The sequence below is a fragment of the Pinus tabuliformis genome, chromosome 1_2, assembly GCF_031772625.1.
Source record: "Pinus tabuliformis cultivar Carrire ecotype Pingquan chromosome 1_2, CPIR1, whole genome shotgun sequence".
Lineage (NCBI taxonomy): Eukaryota > Viridiplantae > Streptophyta > Pinopsida > Pinales > Pinaceae > Pinus > Pinus tabuliformis.
The window spans coordinates 766,627,397-766,652,493 of NC_142298.1; the positions used below are offsets into that span (position 1 = coordinate 766,627,397).

A 25,097-nucleotide genomic window follows, 5' to 3' on the forward strand; every position below is an offset into this window, starting at 1 on the left:
CTAATGACTGACTTGAGGCTAATTCCTCAAATCAACATCTACCAAATTGATTGCTGCTTACTTCCAACCCTTTAGCACTAGTAAGAAGAGACCTCATGACCAATTTACAAGCTGACATGAGAGACTTGTGAGCTGCCATACACATAATTATTACCATGGCCTCATGCCCACTGCATTTCTTTGTGGCCTTGAATGATAGAAGTGTTTAACTTTTTGTTGAGGCGATGGCATCTGTCTACATTTACACCACGGTGGCTCCATTTTCGGAAGGGCACCTCCATTTTTAGTAAATTCAATCACTATGCTAGCGAATTTTCTGGTTCACGGCCTCTGTACTCGTAGGAAAACTGGACACGGAGGAAGGTTTGAATGTGCCATGCAACTTTAATCGCAAGATATTGGACTGGGACCACCAGCGTCGTGAATGCCATGCATGAAATCCATACTCAAAGACGACACCCTTGTCGCAGTTAAAACTTCCATAGTAGGTAATATCAAAAGATATCAAGCAGGTTTTGAACAAGGTTCATATTTTATCTCACGAAAACCACATAAATTTGGTCTGATTGTTGGGCTACTGTGTTGATGCAGAAGAACCCCTCATAGATCATTATTGGGTTGTTGTGTTAATGCAGAGGAACCCCTCCTGATCTATGATTACATTCCCAATGGGACCTTATTTGAACATCTCCATGTGACCTCCAAAGGCAGGTTCCTGGACTGGAGAACTTACTTGAATTTTGCTCTTCAAACTGCAGAAGCACTGAATTATTTCCATTCCACTAACTGCCCTCCAGTATATGATAGAGATGTCAATTCCATAAACATCTTGCTTGAAAATAAAATGAAGGCCAAGCTTTCAGATTTTAGGCTATCTGGTTTAGCAGAGTCAGGCCTGTCACATATCTCCACATATTCTCAAGGGATAGTGGGGTATTTGGATCCTGAGTATTACAAAAATTACCAGCTCACTGATAAAAGTGATGTGTATAGCTTCGGTGTGGTTTTGCTGGAACTGCTGACATCACAGAAGGCCATTGATCTCTACAACGAATCTGATGTTGTGAATCCGGTAGTGTATGTGGTTAATATATCAAAACAAGGAAGGATCATGGATGTTGTCAATCCTCAGTTGAAGGAGAACACTTCGCAAGTTGTTCTGGAAATCACGAAGGAAATGATGCTTTTAGCGATGAGTTGTTTGTAGGAGAGGAGGCAAGAGAGGCCCACTATGAACATCTACTATAATTTTGTATTATAGGCAATGAAACTAAAATTCTTGTTGTCCTCTGGCCAAATGACGGTTTGAGTTGCTTGAGTTTTGATGGCTTCGTATATGAACATGGTTAGAATTTTGGATAGTTGCTTTCTAGATTCATGAATTTGGTTATAACTGTAAAGTTGTAAAATCATGGGTTCAGTATGTTGTATTTGCATCATATAGAAATTCATGACAAATTTCTTAATTTGAACCATATCATTATTCAAGATATAAGTCATTTCTTAATTTGAAGCATATCATTATTTAAGATGCCTAAAATTGACTGCTGGAATTATGACCTTATAATCTGAAATTCTTGAAGAGGACAATGAACAGGTGTCCTTATGGTCGATATAAGGATAGGGCCAAACTGGAAATCACTTCTGATCAATGTAGTGACAAGCTTGTTAATGCTTTCACATATTGGAGCTTCTCCTTAATCATTTATTTCCAATCCTATAGACTATTATAGTAGCAAGGGAGCATGTAGTAGGAGTGGAGACTCTAATGGATTGGTTAAAGAATAAGCCGAATTATTGGAGACTCTAATGGATTGGTTAAAGATTAAGCCTCCTGAAGATATGTTCCAGGACATACTCCATTGTAGCATTCTAAAATTGAGTTTGAGGGAAATGTTAGCATAAGAAGACATTCATACAGATCTATTTATCCACATTATTTGCTGGCAGCATTATTCCCAAATCTCATGAAGTAAACGGGCCCACTACTTTTAATTTTTCTCATATTAAATAAAGATCAAATCTAAATTTCGAATCCGGTGAAGGGACATTGCATAGTTAGTACTTCCTATAGTGAAGAGGACACTCTAAATGCTTTCCCAGTTCATTATCAACCTTTTATGCACTTAGATCTAACAATTGTTTGTCCTATTTAAAGAACGCCCTGCCAAAAGGGATGGCAAGCAGTGCATTGGACATTGGCGGAAGAGAATTCAACTTTGAGGGTACATATGTTGAGGAAGTTTGCCTTGGGTTAAAATCGTGCAATTTTCTATCTTTCAAATGATGAGGAACTTGTAAAATTTCACTAACAAATGTTGTCAGGAATGCCACAGAGAATAAAGCTTGAGTGGGATATTTCTTCGAGATTTGTTGTTTATGGTAACTTTCCCTTACAATACTATTATTAGTGAATTCTAATTTTGGCCAAGGAATAGTGTTTTGGAACCCAATTAATAAATTTTCCAATAATTTCCCAAATTTTCCCAGACTGTTTCTTGGTTTTATTCCTCCCTATTCATGGTTTTATTCCTCCCTATTCATTGTTCATACTGACCAAATAATTGGTTTTGTTGTGTCACTGGAAAATGTAGAATCATGGCCCACGAAAACTAAATTTTTCGTTTATATGATATTATGAGTTGAGTTGAGGCAACTCTGTAGCACTACGAGGAACGGGGAACTAGAACCATTCCCTAGAAGGATTTTGAAAAGATACGAGGATACATAAGGAAATTGGACAAAAATTAGATCATTTGTCTAAGGAAGCTTGTCAATAAAATGCACGAGTGGAAGATTTATTGCATCTAATATTATCATGAAGTAATAATTGAGGATTCCTTGAGCCACAAATTAGAATGCCTTCATTTGAGTTTCACTAGAAGTATAACCAGATCTACAATGAAGAAAGTGGGATTGGTTTAGGACTCCAACATATGGAAGGAGTGAGTTACCTGGCCTCCTCCAACTTGCCTTTTTTACAAAATAAAAATAAAAATATATCAATAATAGCATTGTATGTGACCACAATGGGGCAAATGTCTTCGTTAGGCGTTTCATAGAAGGGCTTCCTAGCCTCCCCCACCTTGCCTTTCTTGACCATCAATAAGCACTTTGGATGTAACAACACCAAAACAAGCAGTTTGACATCACTGACCTGAGATCTAAGAGAAGATGAAAAACTGAACTCAAAATTTGGAGGTCCTCTATGGGATATTTTCTGGAGAGAGAATGTACCCAAATTGTATGCTTATTTGGAGAAACACAAAATAGAATTCAGGCACATTAACAAACAGTGTCTTCAAGAGGTTATTCATCTAATTCATGACCATACTTTTTACCTGAACACTGAGCGTAGGAGGAAGCTGAAAGAGGAATATGGGGTAGAGGCATGGACATTGGAATCTGCCATGAAAGAGCTCGACAGCTTGACCACGGTTACTGAGGAATCAACACGTGGATGTTTCTAAACCCTTAGTTTAACCATAAACGAATGACGAGCACTACTTGATTGATTCCTCATATCATTGTGTATAAAGTCTTATATGTATTTTATAGTTTAATTTCTATCTAAATTGTGATTGAAAAAACATTTCAAGAAGAAATTTGTGCTCTTCTAAAAGGAGTTATGAGATTATATTAGCTCTGAAACCTCTCATACCTTTGGAAGAGAGTTTTAAAGGAAAAGCGTTCAAAAGTTGTTAAAAGTCTTTTATAATTTTTATATATAGAAAATTAGGCTATTTATAATTGAATTTGAATAAAGATTGATGTTATCTTGTGTCTCAATTTAAAAATAATAATAATAATAATAATAATTGTTGCACATATTACTTTGCAGTTAAACTCATAAATCTCATATTGAGTCTTGACTAACATTATTTATTATTTATTGAAACTTAAAGACAAAAGAATAGAGGTATTGATTCCACTTTTTCTGAAATACCGGAAAAGAGGATTTATTAAAGAAATAACTTGGTGCCTTTCAGTTTTGGTTGGAGCTCTTTCTGGCGTTAATTCTCCTATGTATAGTTTTATATATATGAAAGAACAGTTGTACTGGTATAATGTTTTATTTATATTTCTGATATAAATGCAATCAAGCTTTTTTCGACCTGAAAAAAAAAAAAAAAAAAAAAAAAAAAAAAAAAAAAAAAAAACTTGTTTTAGGTAGTTTATTTATTTGACTTTTTAAAATTGTTTTATTTTTTATGCAAATATGTGTATTAAAGAAATAACAAAATAAATATATTTTTCTTTTGTATTTGTTGAATACAATGCATTTTTATTTCAAAGAGCAAATTATTTTTAATATAAATGTATTTTTATTTAAAAGAGCAAAGTATCTTTAATATAATAAGTTCTTAGTTCTTCAATTTTTATCATTTAGAACTTAATTTTAACATATTCCCTATAATTATTTATAGATTAAATTAATTCCCATGTTTTTTTTTTTAATGGATGACTAAATATTTCTTAGAATTTTGTGACTAACTAAATTTAGCTGATGCGGCAAAACTAATTGTTTGTTCAATAATTATACTCGGTACATTGATAATTGTTTAACTAATGAAATTAATATTATATTATATGCCCAAAAAATTATTAAACTCATAAATATAAATTTTATTATTATTTAACATTATAATTTTGAATAAAATGAATTAAAATCTACTATAAAAAATTGAAAATGACAAGAAATAAAAGAATTACATTTTTTTTTTTATTCCTGCCCACCTTCACCATATATATAATTATCAATTATAAATAAATAAAATTATACTATAAAACTTAAATTTAATACATTAAAAAACTTAAATTGTGTATTAAAAACTTAAATTTAATATATTGATTAAAAAAAAAAACCATATTTTCAATTTAACACAGCTCTCTTTACACACGTTATAGGCTCTCTTTACACTTTACTTTTAAGATTACTTACTCACAACATGTACAATGGCAGTGGTTTATAAAAATTACTTTAATATATTTAAGAGCCTAATTCAGAATTCCACAAAAACAATTGTTGAACTTGAGACTCTCTCAATCCCCTCTTAAGGTGATATGTGAGGAGATGCCAACCTGAAGGAAATATGCTACATGTCACTACCGGAATTGAAAAATGAAAAATTAGAAATGGAGTTTCTTGAAGAGTTTCATGATTTGATTTTCTCAATCAGTGGTGTAGGCTTCTCTAAATCTATGGATCTCATTTTTGGTGCAGTCAATTTTATGGAAAGACCATGCAAAGTTCACAACATTTGCTTAAGAAGTACTACCCAACTGTATGAATTATACAGTTTGTCAGAGCTTCATAGTGACAATGGTCTGCACTGTCCATTGTGAACAAATAATGAGTAGAAATATTAAAAAGATTTATGAATAATTAAGTAAATGAAATATCAAAATTGTATCTTACTTGGGACAAGCACAGATAGATTTGATACAAACTGCTCATTTTTAAATAAATTCAAAACATATTAAAAATATATACTTATATATAAAGAAAGATTTCTCAACCTTTCTTTAAAATATTTCTTATTGCACTGCACTAGTGTGGCAGGTTTCACGAAGAATATAAATCAATGTTGGAGAAGAGTTACAATTGTGGAAGCATATGTTTGTATAAAAGTTAACCAATACCCAAATTGACAATACAATTGAGATTTTAATTACGTGGTTTCCAATATTCATTATTTTCTATTTTTAATATTTTTAGAAAAATACCTGTGCTTTTTAATCTTTTACAAAAATTCAACAATTCCAACTTCATAAGTCTATCGGCCTCTCTTTGTACCTTTTGGGACAATTTCTAGTATATATATGTTGAAAGTAGTAGTGGGAGGAATGGATAGAATTATTTCCATTTAGGTTCAATTCTCGTAAGTGATGTGGAATGGAATTCTCTCTACCGAAGTTCAATTTGGTTCAATTCTTGCAAGTGACGTGGAATGGAATTCTCTCTACTGAAGTTCAATTCTCGCAAGTGACATGATGGATGTTGAAAGTATTGATAGTATATCAAATGTTTGGGAGGAATGAATGGAATCCTCCCCTCCCGGGTTCAATTCCTACAAGTGACATAATGGACGTTGAAAGTATCGACACTATACATATATTTCTCATATGAAATATACAACATTATATATATATATATCTAATGGATGTCGTCAAAAGACTTAAATATCCCCACACAATGGCATCAGGCTAGGAGAGCCTACACTAGAGCCCTTATCTCTACTCACATAAGACTACAAGACAAAGAGGATGAGTTCATATGGACACACTAAAAAAGGGGATGTTACACCCCGAAGGAAAGATATATTTTCATACATGTCGATACAGAACTTGGGGAACTGAAATGGTGGTGGAATTCTTTAGTGGAAACTGAAGAGTCTGAGTAAACCCAGTTTTTTTTTTCATGGTGCCTCTTAAAAAACAAAGTACATGTGACCGAAAATCTAATGTAGAGGTCCTTCTATGGACCATCCTAGTGTGCATTTTGTCTATGTGCCGCAGAATTCGTCAATCATTTATTTATCTCTTGTCAATTTGCAGTCATAGTATTGAACCTCATCGACCATACATTGAACATCAGCATCAGGTGGTGAGGTGACAATATCAACGATGCCTGGGATAGTTGGTGGAATGTGGCCTCACCTGACAAACTCAAAAATCTACCTCTATTGGTTTGTTGCGGCATATGGTTGGGGCGGAATCACGAGATCTTTTCTGATATTGGTTATCATCCTGAACATCTCGGTGCACAAATCCTTGCAATCTACAATCTTCTACCCGATGAGGAGATCATATCCAGTACTCGCTCTGTCCTCCCTGAGATCATTAATCATAACATGCCCTAGGCTTACTTTGAGGGATCAGCACAAAATGGTCGATGTGGTGGAGGGGCAGTTTTATATCTCAATAATTAGCATTACTTCAAATTGCAATCTGGTTTGGGCTTGGGCACAAACAATTTCTCTAAATTATTCAACCTCAAATTACTTCGATTATTTAGACATGAAAAGAGATGTTGTCAATTACAGGTGTTTGGTGACTCTCGAGTTGTCATTGATTGGTTTAATCTTCGTTCTACATGTCACGTGCACACACTCGGGACATTATTGGAGGAAGTTCTTCTGATAAAATCACATTTTGATTATATTTCTTGTCAACACGTTTACAAATAGAGGAACTCTCTTTCTGACCAACTTTCTAAGGCGGGTGTGCAGCAGGTACATGGGACATGGTTGATCACTAAACTTAATGCAAATGAACATTACCAATATTACCACCATCCCGTCATAGATCTACAATAACCAAATTCAGACACAAAATAACTACGCCACTTTTTGATATGTCTCACTTGCAACATATGATCTTTATGATACTCTCTTGTTAGTTTTTGTTACATATGTGTATTTATCATGGACAACGTCATCATATCAATAGTTTTGGACCTTATAATTACATCATGGTTATGACTTATATCATATGTTATATATCTTTGTTAACGCTCACATGTTTGAGTGTTATAAACAACAACTTTTGATATGCATTTGCATATACACCTTGTAATTTTCACTATTTTATATAATGGAAATTATGATTTTCCTGTGGGAAAAAATGTATATTAAAAATCTACCAGACCTGGAACCTCATGAATCTTCCTATCAAATAAGAAACCAAATTGTTCAGGGGATATATGGTTTGAAAGAATGTCCTTTAATATGAAGGCAATAATCTTTGTGATAATTTTGCATATAAAGTTACAAAGAAATATGGGTCTGAACTAGTCAAAAGAAACAACATTTTCTACTTTTGAAATAAGGGAAATGAAGATGGAATTAAAAGGGGCAAGGATTTGTCTAATAGTCTTAGAATATTCAATAACATAGGAGGTAATCTCCTATGAAATCGAATCAATGAGTATGAAATTCAATAGAGAGCTTGTCTAACCTGGGACTTTTATCCATTTGGAAATTGCGGAGAACTCTTTATAGTTCAAGCCTAGTACCTTAGCCATTAGGGCTTCATTTTCTTCATCATCTACGAGTCTTGATAAATGCCTCGCCATAGATAAGATTTATTCGACAGTGCCTCTTTCTTGTTTTCGAAGGATGTTTTTGAAATATGAGCACCCTTTTTCAACAATATCAGAAAGGAGGTGGTCATGTTAACATAGGAGACTTTGATCCCCCAAATGGTGTTTATGGTTTTCTTGTTATTGGCCACCCAGTGAAAAAAAATTGTGTTATCATCCTTGGCTTAGAGCCAAAAGGGCTCGACTTTTCAATCTCTATTCCTTTTTGCAATCCAAGAGGGTCATCCAAATCCATAATTCAAGCAGTTAGATCATCCAAAGGATTTCCAGTGGCATTTTGATTCCATAGGGAGAGGAGTTGAGATTCAATGGTAGCTAGAGTTTTGGAATTCTCTTATTTTTTCTTTTTTACCCAATTGATTATGATAGACTTGACTTTTTTAAGGTTCCTTTGACACTGATTAGGGGTTGATTTCTAGGAAATAAGGGAGAAGTAAGACGAATTTTCTTTTTGGGGAGCTATCAGGGAAGGGTGTTCAAGCCAAGAGGGATTGAATTTAAAGTGACATTAGGGCTTTACAGGAAACAGTTCAAGTTCAAGTATGACCAAGACATGATTAGTGTCTCCAACAAAAGTCCATTGTCTCATTTTTAGGCTTTTGTCGAGAAGAGTATTTGAGACTAAGAAATGGTCTAAGAGCTTGGAAATTATGGAGGAGCTCGATCTTTTCTTGTCAACGTAGGCCAAATCTTAAGAGGGAGGATGTCACAAAGATTGAGGTCATCTAAAAGGAATACCAGGAAGTCTGAGAGAGGATCGAGTCTAGCTAAAGGACCCAAAAATTCAAAGTTTCCAAGATTAAAATTTAATTCCCCACCAGTAAGGACTCTACCCCAACTAAAGACAAGTAGTTTTGCAAAGTTCTTCCAAAAATATCTCCTATAGCATATGGACTATATACGATTTTGAAGAAAAAAGACATTTAGAGATTTGTCTTCTGGGTCCATCACATAAATCTTTTAGATTGCCGACGCATTACAAACCAGTTAATGTGGTTCATCTTCAAGATGATTAGATGAAGAGAATCTGATCCAATAGGGGGAATAAAAAAGGGGGGAGGAATCCTACAAGCTCAAATATTAGGTTAGAGGGAAAATAAAATAGTTGTTAGGAAATAAATAAAATAAACAAGGGTAATAACTGCAATGTAGCATAGTCCCTGCCTTTACCCCTAGTTAATTAATTAAAAGTTGTGCAGAGTGAGGAGAAAACTCCCCACAATGAAAGCTCTCCGCACAATGAAATCTCTCCACATAAAACTCTCCGCAAAATGAAAGCTCTCCACATAATGAAAACTCTCCGCACAAAGCTCTTTGCACAATGAAAGCTCTCCGCACAAGCTTCAACAATAGTTTAAAGACTCATGAATATACAGCAATGAAGTGCGGAGCTTCACACAATGAACTTAGTTTATTATGTGTTGGACCCATAATTGATTGCAACAATTAATCCATTTGCTTTACGTTATCAATTTTACATTCGGTTTACATTATACAAGATTAAAGACTTTGCATCTAGGATAAAAGTATATATATATATATATATATTAAAACAATTGTTTAAATGTATTGAATTATAGCTTTAAGACAAGTAAATTTAGTAGGAAAGGTCTTCGCATAAGTGTCAACGTTAGTTTAAAGACTCATGAATATGCAATAATGAAGTGTGGAGCTCTTCACAATGAACTTAGCTCAATGTGCATTGGACCCATAATTCATTGTAACAATTAATCCATTTGCTTTACGTTATTGACTTTACATTTGGTTTAAGTTATAAGGGATTAAAGGCTTTGCATTTAGAATAAAGTGTTACGTTAATTAGAATAGAAATATTACATTATGAGTATTTGTTTATTTAAATATTAAAATAATTGTTTAAATGTATTAATTATAAAACTTACTAGATTGATATGGGAGTATTATTTGAATTTGTGATTGGTTTATTGATTATAATTCGGGTTTACACATATCTAAATCGAGGTAGTATTAAGACAAGTTTAGTAGAGATTATATAGGTTATGAAGGGTTGAAAGCTCGAAACTCTTGTTTTTATTTTGGTGTGCATAGTGTGGAGAAAGGGTGTGGGGGGAATTTGTGTCCCTTGCTCCGTACACACATTCTCCCGTAATCCCTTTCTTCGCACACCAAGATAAAGCTCCCAACTTCGCGGATTTGGTGGTCATTGGACCTGTAATTGATTGCAACAATTAGTTCATTTGCTTTACATTATCGAATTTACATTTGATTTACATTTTAAGGGATTAAAGACTTTGCATTTATAATAAGCATATTAATTTTATTAGTATAAAAATATTATTATGAGCATGCCATTCATATCTTTGTTTCGCGATTGTTTATTTAAACATTAAAACAATTGTTCAAATGTGTTAATGTAGAAATTTCTTATAGATTCAAACTACTAATTTTAATTTATAAAAACAATAGATTTGGATCTACTCTACTAACTGCGGAAACAATTAATGATCGTGAAATCACGAAGCATATAAGAGTAAGAATTCAATCAACACATTACACAATGATGTCCTAAGGAAAGCCACAACTAAAAACCCTTGTTATCTCTATATTGCATTAGTTAGAAAATATGAGAATATTACAATTCTTTGCTCAAGGCCGAGCAACCTGTGCACAAAGACAAGCCTTAGCCAATAGTTAACTAGTTTTCTGCTTGCCCAAGTCCCTATTTCCTTGTGTTGTTTCCTTGGGAATCAACACCTATTCATTAGGGAAATTCCTCACCCACAAATACACAATACATCATAGGCCTTCCTCTGACTGCATGCACCACTTGTACAATTTGGATGATTATACAACTGATAGTACATTGCCCTTGAACTCCAATATCGATTGGGTAACTCATAGATCACACATGCATGAGTTATTTATGGTTGAATTATCAGTTAACTGGTTGAACACTGAAGTTGCACCCCACTACTAGAGCTCCTACTAGTTCCACCAACAGTTGGAACTAGTTTAACTAACTTTAACTCAGTCGCACTGAATTAATTACAACTCAAAATAAACTCAACGAGGGCTCCTATAAAGTAGGAGCCATTCTACATTACTCAAGTTAGACTCTCAACTCGAATTAAGTGAATCAACTAAGTGAAATTAACTTAGTTAACTCTTATAAGTTGTCTTGTGATGTGGAATTACAATTTTTCTCCTAATTTAATTCAAGGGAAAATTAAATTATGATTTTCTTGTTGCATTTTCAACATTACCTCTCAACAAGAAAGGGATTATCAGATACCCCAATCCTATCTATGTGAGACTCTATTTTTCCTCTTGACAATTCCTTTGTCAAGATGTATGCATCTTGTTCCTCTGTAGGAATGTACTCTAGCAACACGATTCTCCTCTACACACAATCTTGTAGATGGTGATACTAGATGTGGATATGCTTGGATGGATCATGAAAAACTGGATCCTCAGAGAGTTTGCTACAACTCCGATTGTCACAGTAAATCACTATAGGATTCATTTTCTGACCAAATAACCCAACAAGGATCTTCCTCATCTGGATAACCTCACAAATTGCTTGACTATCAAACATGTACGTTGCTTCTGTTGAACTGAGTGCAACTGATCTCTGCTTCCTGTTGTACCAGGAAACTGATGTTGACATAATGCTAAAGATTCCCCCTCACGTGCTCTTCTTATATGATGGACTCCCTGCCCAATCTACATCTGTGAACCCTTGCAGCTTCACTCCCTCTGTCTGTCTGTATCAAAGACCAAATTGAGTGGTGTCTCCAAGCTATCTCAACACATGTTTGGCTACCTTCCAATACAGTTTGGTTGGCTTAACATTGCTTGACTAAGTTGGTTAACTGCATAACACATGTTTGGTTGTGTGTTCACCAAATACACAAGTGAACCCACAAGTTGTCTACAAATGGTAGCCTCTACCACTTCGCCTGAAGTAACATCTTCCTTCCTCCAATTCCTTTCTATATGAGTCTCCATGGGTTTGTTTTTCTCCATTTGGAACTTCTTCAGTATCTCATTGCCATACTTTCCCTGAGAGACAAACAATTCCCCATCTCCTTGCCAAATTTCCAAACCAAGGAAATAATGCATGAGCCCCAGGTCCTTCATCTCGAATTCTCTTGCAAGATCCTCTTTGCAAGATTTTATCAGCTTCTCATCACCTGTTAGAATCAAATCATCGACATATAATACAATAATCAATAATTTACCTTCAACCACAACATGGTAAAGGTTTGCATCTGCTTCACTTTTGGTGAAGCCCAACCTGGTGAAATAGTTGTCGATCCTGGTGTACCAACCATGGGGTGCTTGTTTCAATCCATACAATGCTCGCTTGAGTTTGCACACATGCGACTCTTTGTCAAAGGTCTCAAATCCTTTCCGCTGCTCTATGTACACCTCTTCCTCAATCACTTTGTTGAGGAGGGTTTTTTTCACATCCATCCGATGTATCTTCCATCCCATCTCCGTTGAAAGTGCTAGAATATATCTGATTGAAGAGTACCTTGCTACTGGCGCAAAGTTCTCCTCATAATCAATTCCCTCTAGCCGAGAGAACCGCTTGGCCACAAATCTGGCCTTATGTTACTCGACACTCTCATTTGTTGCTTGCTTCACCTTGGAGATAGATCCACCTGGAACCTACCACTAACTTGTCCTTTGGACTTGGGACAACTTCCCAAGCATTGTTCCTAACAATGGAATCATATTCCTCTACCATGGCATCAACCCATACTTGTTGTTGCAATGCTTCCTCAAATTAGGATGGCTCAGTCTCTACACTCTCGCACATCAGAGCCATGTAGCTAGTGTACCCATCTAGTGACCTCCTCAACCTGTGCTGTGATGTGGGTGCTCCCACATTCTCTCTAGCATCATGCATCAATTTGTCAGCTTCTCTAATGTGCTTCCTTCCATCTCTAGATGTATCTGCATGATTGGGTGCTTCCACTCTTTGCTCCTCTGCTTGTGGTTGCTGCACAACATCCTGAGGTTCTTCCTTTGGAGCTAAAATCTCCTCATCTGCATGCAACTAAAGCTCGCTCTCAAGGGAACATCTCATGGCCTTATCTTCATCGAACTTCACATCTCTACAAACAATTGTCATCCTGTAAGATTGCAAGTGCACCTAATAGTTGTGAGGTGTATTAGTGTACCCCATAAATATGCCCAACTCTGTTGTCGGTTCTAGCTTTTTCCTTTCATCCTTGGAAACATGAGAGTAAATTGATGAACCAAAGATCCTGAAGTGTGTCATATCTAGTTTCTTACCTAAAAAAAACTTATTTTGGTGTACTCATCCCAAGAATCCAATGAGGTCTCCTATTCTGAACATATACCGTTGTGTTGCATGCTTTAGCCCACAAGTGCAATGGTAGGCCCCGATCATACAACATTGCTCGTGCAACTCCCACAATAATTTTGTTATTCCTTTCATCAACCCCATTCTAATGTTGGTTATGGGGCGTTATTAACTCTCGCTGAATGCCTTTTGATGCACTAAAGTTCTTGAACTCATTCAACACATATTATCCATCATTATCACTCCTGAGAGCCTTCACTTTCCTGCCTATTTCTCAATAAGTGCTTTAAATTCACAAAAAATTAAGAATGTCTGGTGTTTCTTCTGTATGAAGAATATCTAGCACTTACATGAGAAATCATCTACAAATATCACATAATACATGTGCTTGGCCATGGAGGTTGTCGAGAACGGTCGACACACATATGAGTGAACTCTTTCAAAGATCGCTTGCGCTCGACTATCCTTATCATGAAAGGCGGCTTTGGTGTGCTTCCCCAATGTACACCCTTTGCATGTATCTTGCTGCTCTAGTGCACCCTCGGGAAGTCCTGTAGAAATCTGTTGCATGATATTCAACGCTCCATGGTGAAAATGACCCAATTTTCAATTCCATAATTCATCGATGTCTCGGCTCTGCACCTTCTCTTCTTTTGTGCTCAATGCTGCACAATCTTCTACATCTGATTTGTAGAATTTCTTCACCTATACCCCGATCCGCTTCACTTTTCTCGTGGTTATGTGACAAAGGAAAGCCTTTTCCTTTGCTAAATTGCACATCATAGCCACGATCTTCCAACATAGCAACATAAACTAAATTCTTCTTCAGAACCAGAACAAACATGACATCTTTTAATGTGAGAGGAGAACCAGACTCCCTCTGAAAAGTAATTGTACCGATATCAATTGCGTTATACCTTCCATCATCTCCCATCTTGATGTCAATCTGGAGGTCCTTCTCCTCTAAGTCACTGAAAAATTCTTTGTTGCTCATCATATGGAATGAGGCTCCACTATCCAGAGATGTTAAAATTGGCAACTAAGGAAAAACTCCACATGGGCCATCTTATTTATGACAAATGATATTTTTCTTAGATTCCTCTCTCTGAGAGGTGTAGGATTGATCTAAATATCATCCGATTCTGACATGTACAAATGAAGATATGAATTTATTTATATTATGGGCAAATTGTCAACGTCGGCCAATAAGCAAAATAGGCATTCAAACCCCCAACTCATCCTCAACGTTGCATATAAAAGAAGGAGACCTCAAGTCATTTTCACCATCATCTCATCTCACATCTCTCTCTCTCCTCTTGTGATTAGGTACGCATTTCTGGGGATTCTTCTTTCTCACACGTGCAAAGGAAAGGAAGATAGATTTATGTTGACTGCGTTGACCGGCGATGACCGAGCTGCAGGGAGGTTGTTTGACTACGTTGACTTGAAGCGTTGACCAGCGTTGACCGAGCTGCAGGGAGGCTGTTTGACTGCGTTGACTTGAAGCATTGACCTGTTTTGACTTCGGTTTGGGTGAGATATCTCTGTCCTAGTAGACCGAAGATCTGGGCACTAAAACCGAGGCAATTTGACCTCTCCTTTGACTAGCGTTGACTCTACTAGGGATGGCTTCATAGTTGACTTTCGTTGACCAATTTTGACTGGACTTTTTCAGACTGTTTTGGGCTAATTAGACCTATTGTTGGAGGTCAAAGTTGACTGGGTTTGACCGAGCTGAATTGGGGAAGGAATCTGCTCTGTTGACCAATGTTGCCTTTTTTGGTTAGGGCTTTTTGCTACTGTCATAAATTATCAAATTTGTAAATTGTATTATCTCTCTCTGCTGAATTATTGAAGAATATAAAAAGAATTGATCAAGGGTTTCCCCACATGGGGGTTTGTCCTTGGTTGGTGCCACATCTTGTGTCCTCTTGTCTTGGCTTGTCTTCTATTGTTTATTTTTATGTTCTATCTGCATTTTACTATCATGTTGATATGATTGCTAAATTGGATATTGATATTGGGCTAATAAAGAAATTGAAGTAAAATTGCTCTAAAGCATAGAACATACCATTGTTACCTAAAATTAACATGGTATCAGAGGTGAGGTGAAGACAAATCCCAAGCAAGAGTGAAAGAGCAATCACCAAAGACAGTTGGACAAGGACAAAAGGCTCAATGGGTTCCTCATCCCACTTCCCGGCTGAAGACAACCTCCATGGAAAATCTGACTATCATGGATGGAAGATGTCTCTTGATTTGACCTTGGAAGAACAGAAGTGTTGGATTATGTGAAGGGTAAAAACCCTGAGCCTCCTTCAAATGCACTAGCTGCTACAAAAACCAAGTACAATATGGCTGAAGTCAAAGCAAAGAAGATTACCATAGATTCTATTGACAAGCGTCTGGTGGCCTACATCTCTTAATTGAAAACCTCCAAGGAGTCTGCGACAGGTTGACCAGCATGTTTAAGGTTAGTGATGCTAATCAAATTTTATTTCTCAAAAATAAGTTGAAGGATATTAAGAAGGGAAAGGACGAGGATATTCAATCCTACTTCTTAAGGATCACTGAGATCAAGAATGATCTACTTTCGATTGGAGAGGTCATTCCTAACATGGAACTTACTATCACTACCCTTGGAGGACTCCCACCTGAGTGGTATATATTTAGAACCATTATTCTCAATAATTATTGAATTCCAGGGTTTGAAGAATTAATGTTGAGATGCATTAAAGAAGAAACAAGAATGGTGGAGCAAGAAATGCCCTCTAATAGAAGTACTATATGTACCTAATCTCAAGAAGAACGTGGTATCCATTTCGGAAATGGAAGACAAAGGATACAAGGTGGAATTCATTGATGGAAAGGTACATGTTTGGGATATAAATTTTAAATATGCTTTTACTCTTGGGTTTAGGGTTGACACTTTGTATCAAGTTGGAGGAAGTCCATTGGGAGCCATGTCTTGCAACACATCTCTACAATCTGAACTATGGCACCGAAGGTTTGCCCATCTTCACTATAAGGCCCTACCCGATGTGAGACAGATGGTAACAAGTATGCCTGAGTTCAAAGTAGAGCATGAAGGTGTATGTTTGAGATGTGCCGAAGGAAAATTTATAAGGAGACCATTACCCTCAAGTAATAGCAAGACCTCAGATATATTGCAATTGATCCGCCCTGACATATCTAGAATGATGCCCGTAAACTCTTTGGGAGGATAATTATATTATCTCGCCTTTACAGATGATTATTCCCATAAGACCTGGATCTACTTCTTGAAAAATAAGGATGAAATGTTCACCTGGCACTGTTACTTCAAAGCCTTGATTGAAAACCAATTCGAGAAGAGAATCAAGATATTGAGGACTGATAATGGGACCAAGTACGAATCCAATGAATTCCATTATTATTGTAGAGAAGTTGGCATTAAGAGGGAGACTGCAATGCCATACACCTCGAGCAAAATGGTGTGGTTGAAAGGAAGAATCGCATTATTGTAGAAGTTGTTCTTGCCATGCTTCATGATCAAGGGCTTCCGAAGTTCCTATGGGCTGAAGCAGCAAATACCACCGTGTATGTTCAAAACCGATGCCCTCATCAAGCATTGGACTCCAGGACTCTCGAAGAAATGTTCACTGGTAAACTCGTTGTCTCTCATTTTAGAATTTTCGGAAGTCTCATATATTTTCATGTGCCGAAAGAGAAAAGAAGCAAATTGGGTGCATCTGGGAAGAAAGGAGTCTTTGTGGGCTATAGTGAAAATTCTAAGGGTTAGAGAATTTATGTGGTTGGTCAAAGGGAAGTTGAGACAAGTCATGATGTCACCTTCGACAAAGATATAGCTCTCAGCAATATCAACAACCTTCCTATCCCAAGGAAGGACAAAGAAGCTGACACTGGAAAACAAGGTGCAAAAGAAGATGAAACAATGTCGGATATTGATGAACCTATCGATCCTATTTATCCTCCTCCTTAAGAGCCCTCCTTGATCCAGGTGGATATTGGTGGCCACCCACCAATTCCACTTGGAGCCCCACCATTGTTTCTTTTAGTTTTTAAGTTTCCTTAATTGTAGCATAGTGTACTATTTTTAGCATTTTTTCGGGTCCTCAACTTCCAGAGCCGTTTTGAGGCCCTAAACAACGTTTTTTGGGAAAATGGGATCAACGTGGGTCCATGGACAAATGTTTGTTGTCCTAAAGTTGTAGTCCTTGGATAGATCTTTCTCACAATGTATTGTGCGCGTCAAACGAAGATCCTATGCCAAAGTTACGACCACGGGAAGTTGAGGTACCAATTTACCGAAACGGGGCCCATAGTTTGGTGCTTCATCTCCTAGGGTCAGGTTTTTGGATGTTTAGGGTTTTTCGCTGTTTCTCAACAATAAATAGGCCTTCGAGCTTCATTGTAAGACAATGGAGAGGCATGTAGCCGCCACATCTCTCCTCAGATATAAGCTACCATCTCTCGAGCTAGTTTATTTCCATTTCTGTTTGTAAGCATATTTCAATATTTTAAATTAATGAAATGAAGTATTATTTCTGCTACATCTCTATATTTATGGTTATCTCTGTAATTTGTTGCGTTCCTGTTTAAATTTGGATCAGTGGTATCAGAGCGGTCTGCTCTTTCTCTGTTTTTCTTTGCATGTCCCCAACGAGGTCGGGATATAAGGAGTTAGGGCTTGAACTGGTCGAACCTTTGCAAGACCAGCCTCGCAAATCCTGACAACCTCCCATGGTGGATGAAAATAAAGACAAGGGGGCAGGAGATCCTATCAAAATATTGCTCGAAGAGGCCCTCGAGCGACAAAGGAACATGATGATGGACAACTTTGCCCAGATCCTTCAGCAGCTACCCAGGGGCGACACATCTACTTCCAGCAGCTACTCTGGAAGTGCCACACCCTTTAAGGTACAAGTTAAATTTGACATTCCCATATTTGAGGGTCAGATAAATGCAGACGTTGTAGATAAATGGTTAAATATGCTAGAAGGGTATTTTTTTGTTCATGATTTTTCCGACTGGGAAAAGATTACTTTCTCTCTTCCTAAAGTTTCCCCCACGTCAAGGACTAGTGGGAAACCTACTGCGAATAGAAGGATGAAAGTACTACCTCACTGTTTTCAGCCACACCCACTTGGAATTCATTTCAGAATGTCATCAAGGAGCAGTACTACCCTGTCAGAAGCTATGAGGATAAATACATAAAGTGGACCACGCCGCGACAGGGAAGGGACCAAGACATGCCAAAGTTTACCAATATTTTTCATACCCTTCACACAAAGTTGGGTATCAAGGATTCTAAGTTGCATTTGGTACTCAAATACAGCGGTTGCCTACATAGGTAAATCCAATACAAGATGGAGTTCCTGGACATCTCCTCGCTCGACACGACGTACCGATACGCTGTTAATATCGAGCAGAAGTTTAAACAGAAGAAGCGAGACTTTGGATCTGCAAATCCGAAGCAAGGGAAAGGCGCCACCAAACCGCTGAACAAAGGACAAAACTAAGGCAGGGTGGCCCAGGACAACCCGCCAAAGCCGCAAGCAAATAACAACACCACAAAGCCGAAGAAGGACATGGGAAAGTGGTGTGAATTCCACAAGAGCTCCACTCACAACACAAGTGAGTGTCGGGCCAAGCAGTCACTGGTGGCCGAGCTAAAGTCTTCAGAATCAGATGCATGTTCCGACTTTGAGTGAGAACTTGATAAGGGGAATGACAAAGGGAAGCATATTATCAATGCAGAGCCCAACTCCACCGTTGCCACCACGAAGATCCAGATGGAGGAACTTGAAGATCCAGAGGAGGAGGAGCACCTCTTCCACTACTAGATGTGGGTAAAGGGCTCCCTGCTACAGTTTGTTGTCGACAGCAGGAGCCAAAAGAACCTCATTTCGACAGAGGTCGTGAAGCGGCTGGGCTTACCGACCACATCACATCCACAACCGTACACCATCGGGTGGCTTCTCCAAGGATGAGATCTTCACGTGAGCCAGTAGTGTCGCCTTCCATACAACATCAAGCCCTTCACGGATGAGGTATTGTGTGACGTTGCTCCCCTTGATGTTTTTGATGTATTATTAGGCCAACCATACTTGTGGAAGCGACATGCTATGCATGAGTCAAGGCCTCTTGTTGTTATTATTACTTTGGGAAATAAGTTGTATAAGATACTGGAAAAGCTCATTTCCAAAACTGGGAAATTTTGTTACTGCAAAACAATGCAGTAAACTCATTTCCAAAATCGGGAAATTTGTTTTCCTGATGATATGCCCTCAAGGAAAGAAGAAGACGGTGGCCACAACCTCCAAACAGGGCCCCTTCGCATGACAACTATAGATGGACAAGGTCGTGGATAAGTACGAGGACATCTTCACCTCCCCCGCAGGGGTTCCTCTGCACTGTCAAGTCAAGCACTCCATTGATCTGACCCCAGGTGCGTTTCTGCCCAATGGACCAATCTATCGGTGCTCCGTTCTGGAGAACGATGAAATCAAAAGGTAGATTCAGGAGTTGCTGCAGAAAGGTCACATCCAACCAAGTTCATCGCCCTGTGGGAGCCTGATCATGTTGGTACAGAAGAAGGATGGGACTTGGAGACTCTGTATTGACTATCGGGCACTGAACAAGATCACTGTTCGGAATAGGTACCCGATCCCACGGATTGATGACCTTTTGGACCAACTAAAGGGGGCAAAATATTTCAGCAAGATCGATTTGAAGTCAGGATATCACCAGGTACCAGTCGAACCCTCCAATGTGTGGAAGGCTGCCTTCAAAGCCAAGGAGGGCCTTTTCGAATGATTGGTTATGCCTTTCGGGTTGACGAATGCTCCTGCAACCTTCATGAGGCTAATGGATGACATCTTGCGGCCATTCACCAACTCATTTGTAGTGGTATACTTGGATGACATCCTGATCTTTAGCCAGAGTTGGGAAGAGCACCTCCACCACATCCGACAGGTTCTCCAAACACTGCGGCAACACAAGTTATGTGCCAATTTGGAGAAATGCACTTTTGGCATGACCCAAGTTCAGTATGTGGGATAAATTATTGATGAACGGGGGGTGCATGTGGATCCATCCAAGATCCAAGTCATTCGGGATTGGCCATCTCCAATTACTCTCACAGAGCTTCGCAGCTTTTTGGGTCTTGCCAACTTCTACCGCAGGTTTGTGTTGGGATTTTCTCATATCACTTGGCCCTTGAGTCAAGTCACCAAGGGAGGAACGAAAGCAAAATTCTTTTGGTCTAAATCTCAACATCAGACATTCACAGAGTTGAAACATCGCCTTTGTTCGGCACCAGTGCTCGCATTACCAGACTTGCAACAACCATTTTGGATCGATACACATGTCTTTGACTATGCTATTGGGGCAGTCCTTACTCAACATGGGCATCTAGTGGCATATCACAGTGAGACACTTTCAGACACAGTCCGAAAGTATCCCACTTATGACAAAGAGATATATTCCATTGTGAAGGCTTGCCGACAATGAAAGCATTACATTTTGGGGAAGGAAACGGTCATCCACACAAACCATCAGCCCCTCCAGTTCATACAGACGCAAGGGAAGTTGCAGAATGATCGCCATCATAAGTGGTCCACATACCTGCAACAGTTCCATTTGAATATCAAGTATAAGAAGGGCAGCACCAGTAATGTTGCAGATTGCCCTAGTCGACCACCAATCATGGCGTTAACTACTGTGCTCAACTCTTGTGGGCATGAGATTTTTGATTGGCCACTTCTCTACAAAAGCGACCCAGAATTCGGCCACATAGACCAAACACTCTTGGAGGGTCAACATGTTCCAGATTTTCACCTCCAGGATGCCCTGTTATGCCACCTGGGTCACCTTTGTGTTCCTTCAAGCGAGCGTGCCAAGATGATTGGGAAGCATACTACAGTAGCGTTGCTGGGCATTTCGGGGTCGAGAAAATGATGGTAGTACTGCAGAAGTATTTCTATTGGCCGAATCTTTGATAGGATGTCGGGAAGTACATCAGATCCTACACTCCCTGCGCCATTGCAAAAGCGACCTTCAAGAAGCAAGGCCTATATACTCCTCTGCCTACCCCTAGTCGACCTTAGGAAGCCATCTCCATGGATTACATGTTGGGCCTTCCTTCTACTAAGCATGGAAACGACTGTGTTTTTGTGGTCATCGACAGGTTCTGGAAGATGGCCATTATGGCGGCCTGCAAGAAGAATATCACAACAGAAGCCATTGCTAAATTCTTCTTTTAACGAGTGTGGGTACACTTTGGGATCCCACAGTCTATCATCTTAGATCGGGACAACAGGTTCCTCAGTACATTTTGGTCTAATCTCTGGTCGAAGTTGGACACCAAACTCACTAAGTCCACAACCTTCCATCCCCAAACTGATGGCTAGACAAAGGTTGTCAACATGATAATTCTACACATTTTTGCGCATGTACAACTCAAAACATCCACGCACATGGGATGAGAGCCTCCCCTATGTTTAGCATAGCTATAACTAGGCTCTCCACAGCTCAACTGGCTACAACCCTTTTCAAGTGGGCTTGGGATTCCAGCCACTATGTCCCATTGATGTGTCCATGCCATTTGCGGCTACTCAAGCAGATTCGGCTCATGTCCAGTCTGAAAGAGATAAGGCAAATAGCTTCATTGAGCACATCCAACATATCCGCTAGCAGGTCCACGACATTATGGAGAAATAAAATGCCAAGTATAAGCAACGACATGATCAACATCGGGTGCCACACAAGTTTCAGGTGGGAGACAAAGTCTGGTTGCATTTGCAAAAGGAATGCCTTACCGGAGCCTATCGAAAACTCAGACCACTCCGATATGGTCCTTACACCATTACCAAGGTTGTGGGAGATAATGCATTTGATCTCAGCATTCCCCCATTCCTTGGCCTACACTTAGTGTTCGATGTGGACCGCCTTCGGCCATACTTTCCACCAATACTAGACACATTCGACATTGCAGAACAACTCAAACCAATAGAGTTAAATCCAGATTGCATGGAACAAGCTGCAATTGATCGGATCATGGACACGTAGATCAAGCATAATCGCCAACAAAAGATCCAACTGTTTCGAGTTGTCAAAGCAGGCCAACTCCTTCACCAGGGCAAGTGGCTCACCAAGGACCAAGTTCAATAGAAGTTTCATCATCTCATGGAGGAATTCTACGCAATGGGGACCATTGTTTCCTAAGTGGGAGGAATGATCCAAGTGGATATTGGTGGCCACCCGCCAATTCCACTTGGACCCCCACCATTGTTTCTTTCAGTTTTTCAGTTTCCTTAATTATAGCACAATTTACTATTTTTAGCAGTTTTTCGGGTCCTGAACTTCTGGAGCCGTTTTGAGGCCCTAAATGACGTTTTTTTTGGGGGAAATGAGAATATTCTCATCACAAAGTTGTAGTCCTTAGATAGATCTTTCTAACGAGGTATTGTGCACGTCAAACGAAGATCTTATGCCAAAGTTAAGACCTTGGGAAGTTGAGGTACCAATTTACCCAAATGGGGCCCATAGTTTGGCGCTTCATCTCCTAGGGTTAGGTTTTTGGATGTTTAGGGTTTTCCATTGTTTCTCAACAATAAATAGGCATTCGAGCCTCATTGCAATACAATGGAGAGGCATGTAGCCACCACATCTCTCCTCAGATAAGCTACCATCGCCCAAGCTAGTTTATTTCCATTTTTGTTTGTAAGCATATTTCAGTGTTTTACATTAATGAAATGAAGTATTATTTTTTATGCATCTTTGTATTTATGGTTATCCCTGCAATTTGTTGTGTTCCTATTTACATCCAGATCACTCCTACTCCAAGAGGAGACCCTCATGACTTCCGTGAAAGTAAGAAGTCGAACAGGTATCAAGGATACTTGACCATCATGAGCACTATCATTCAAAATGAGCTTTCATCATTTGAAGAATTTGTGAAACAATAAGTATGGAAGGATGCTATGAATTAAGAATACGAGTCAATTATGAAGAATTATGTCTTGGATGTGGTCCCTTGACCCGAGGACAAATCGGTTGTTACCTCTAGGTGGCTCTACAAAATCAAGCACGGAGCTGATGGAAGTGCTGAAAAGTTTTCAAGGCTCGCTTTGTTGCTCGAGGCTTCTCTCAAAAGGAAGGAGTATATTATGATGAGATATTTTCACCTGTTGCCTGGAACCTACATCAGATGGATGTCAAGACCACTTTCTTGCATGGTTCGATCAAAGAGGAAGTCTATGTGGAACAACCCGAGGGATTTGAGGTTCATGACTGGGAATCTCATGTATGCAGGTTGAAGAAAGCTCTCTATGGTTTGAAGCAAGCACCCTGGGCTTGGTATGAGAGGATTGATAGCTATCTAATGAAGCTGAGATTCACTAGAAGTGAAGCCGATCCGAACCTTTACTTTAAGGTTGAAAATGATAAACCTCTCATACTGGTACTTTATGTGGATGACCTATTTCTGATAGGTGCAAACCATCTCATTCACAAATGTAAGAGGGAGTTGGCTTTTGAATTTGAAATGAAGGACCTAGGACTGATGCACTACTTCCTAGGGTTGGAGGTCTGGAAAAAGCCAGGAGAAATTTTCCTATCTCAAGGAAAATATGTTGTGAAGATATTTGAAAGATTTGGGATGGTGGACTGCATGCCTGTGACTACCACGATGGAACTTAACTTTAAGAAGTTATGTGGTAGTGCTATCGGACCTGAATTGGGAAATGCCTTTGAGTATCGTCAACTCATAGGAGCACTGATGTTCTTGGTGAACTCCCGTCCGGACATATGTTTTGCAGTTAACACATTGAGCCAATATGTGGTTGAGCCTCATCACATACATTAGATTTGTGCAAAGAATATTTTGAGATATCTTCGGGACACAATCACTCATGGACTGAGATGCACTACTAGAGATGTGAGGTTGCATGGTTATTCTGTTGTTGATTGGGTTGGCAGTGTGGTGGATCGCAAGAGCTTTTCTGGATGTTGTTTTTCTTTGGGTTCTGCTTTGATAGCCTGGATGAGCAGGAAGCAGAAATCGGTTTCCTTGAGCACTACTGAGGCCGAATACATAGCTACTAGTATGGCCTCCTGTGAAGCCGTGTGGTTGAGAAAGCTCTTCATTAAGCTGTTTGGACATGTGTTGGATACCACCGTGATCCTCTGCAACAACCAGAGTAGGATCTGATTATTAGATAATCTCGTATTTCATGATCACTCCAAGCATATAGATATTAGGTACCACTTTATCCAGGATATGATACAACGAGGAGCATAAGGCTCCATCACATTGGGACTGATGAGCGGGTCGTCGATATTTTGACAAAGCCCCTGGGGAAGGTCAAGTTCCTAGCCTTCCGAAAATGACTTGGAGTCGTGGAGAGACCCTCTTATGAGGGTCTTGTATGATATGGACATTGAGCTCTGGGAGCTCCAGGGGGCTCGGGGCACTTCTTGAAGTGATGAGCAACCATAGGTTGAGTGGTTCAACCTTCCCCTGTGATACCCCGTGGCGACGTGTAGGCAGGATGAGTGGTTCATCCTTCTCCTATTGAGACATCCTACCCATGCAATCTGGGACTCATAGGAAGTACCTCTCATCTAGCCAATGAGTAGGGAAATGAGAATAGGGACCATAGTACTACTGATGGA

At 38.8% G+C, this 25,097-nt stretch overlaps 1 pseudogene; it reads left to right on the top strand.

Annotated features, from left to right (window-relative positions):
• The first annotated feature begins 424 nt into the window (after window positions 1-424).
• LOC149208089 (wall-associated receptor kinase-like 20) overlaps window positions 425-25,097 on the top strand; it is a 44,158-nt pseudogene continuing 19,485 nt past the window's right edge.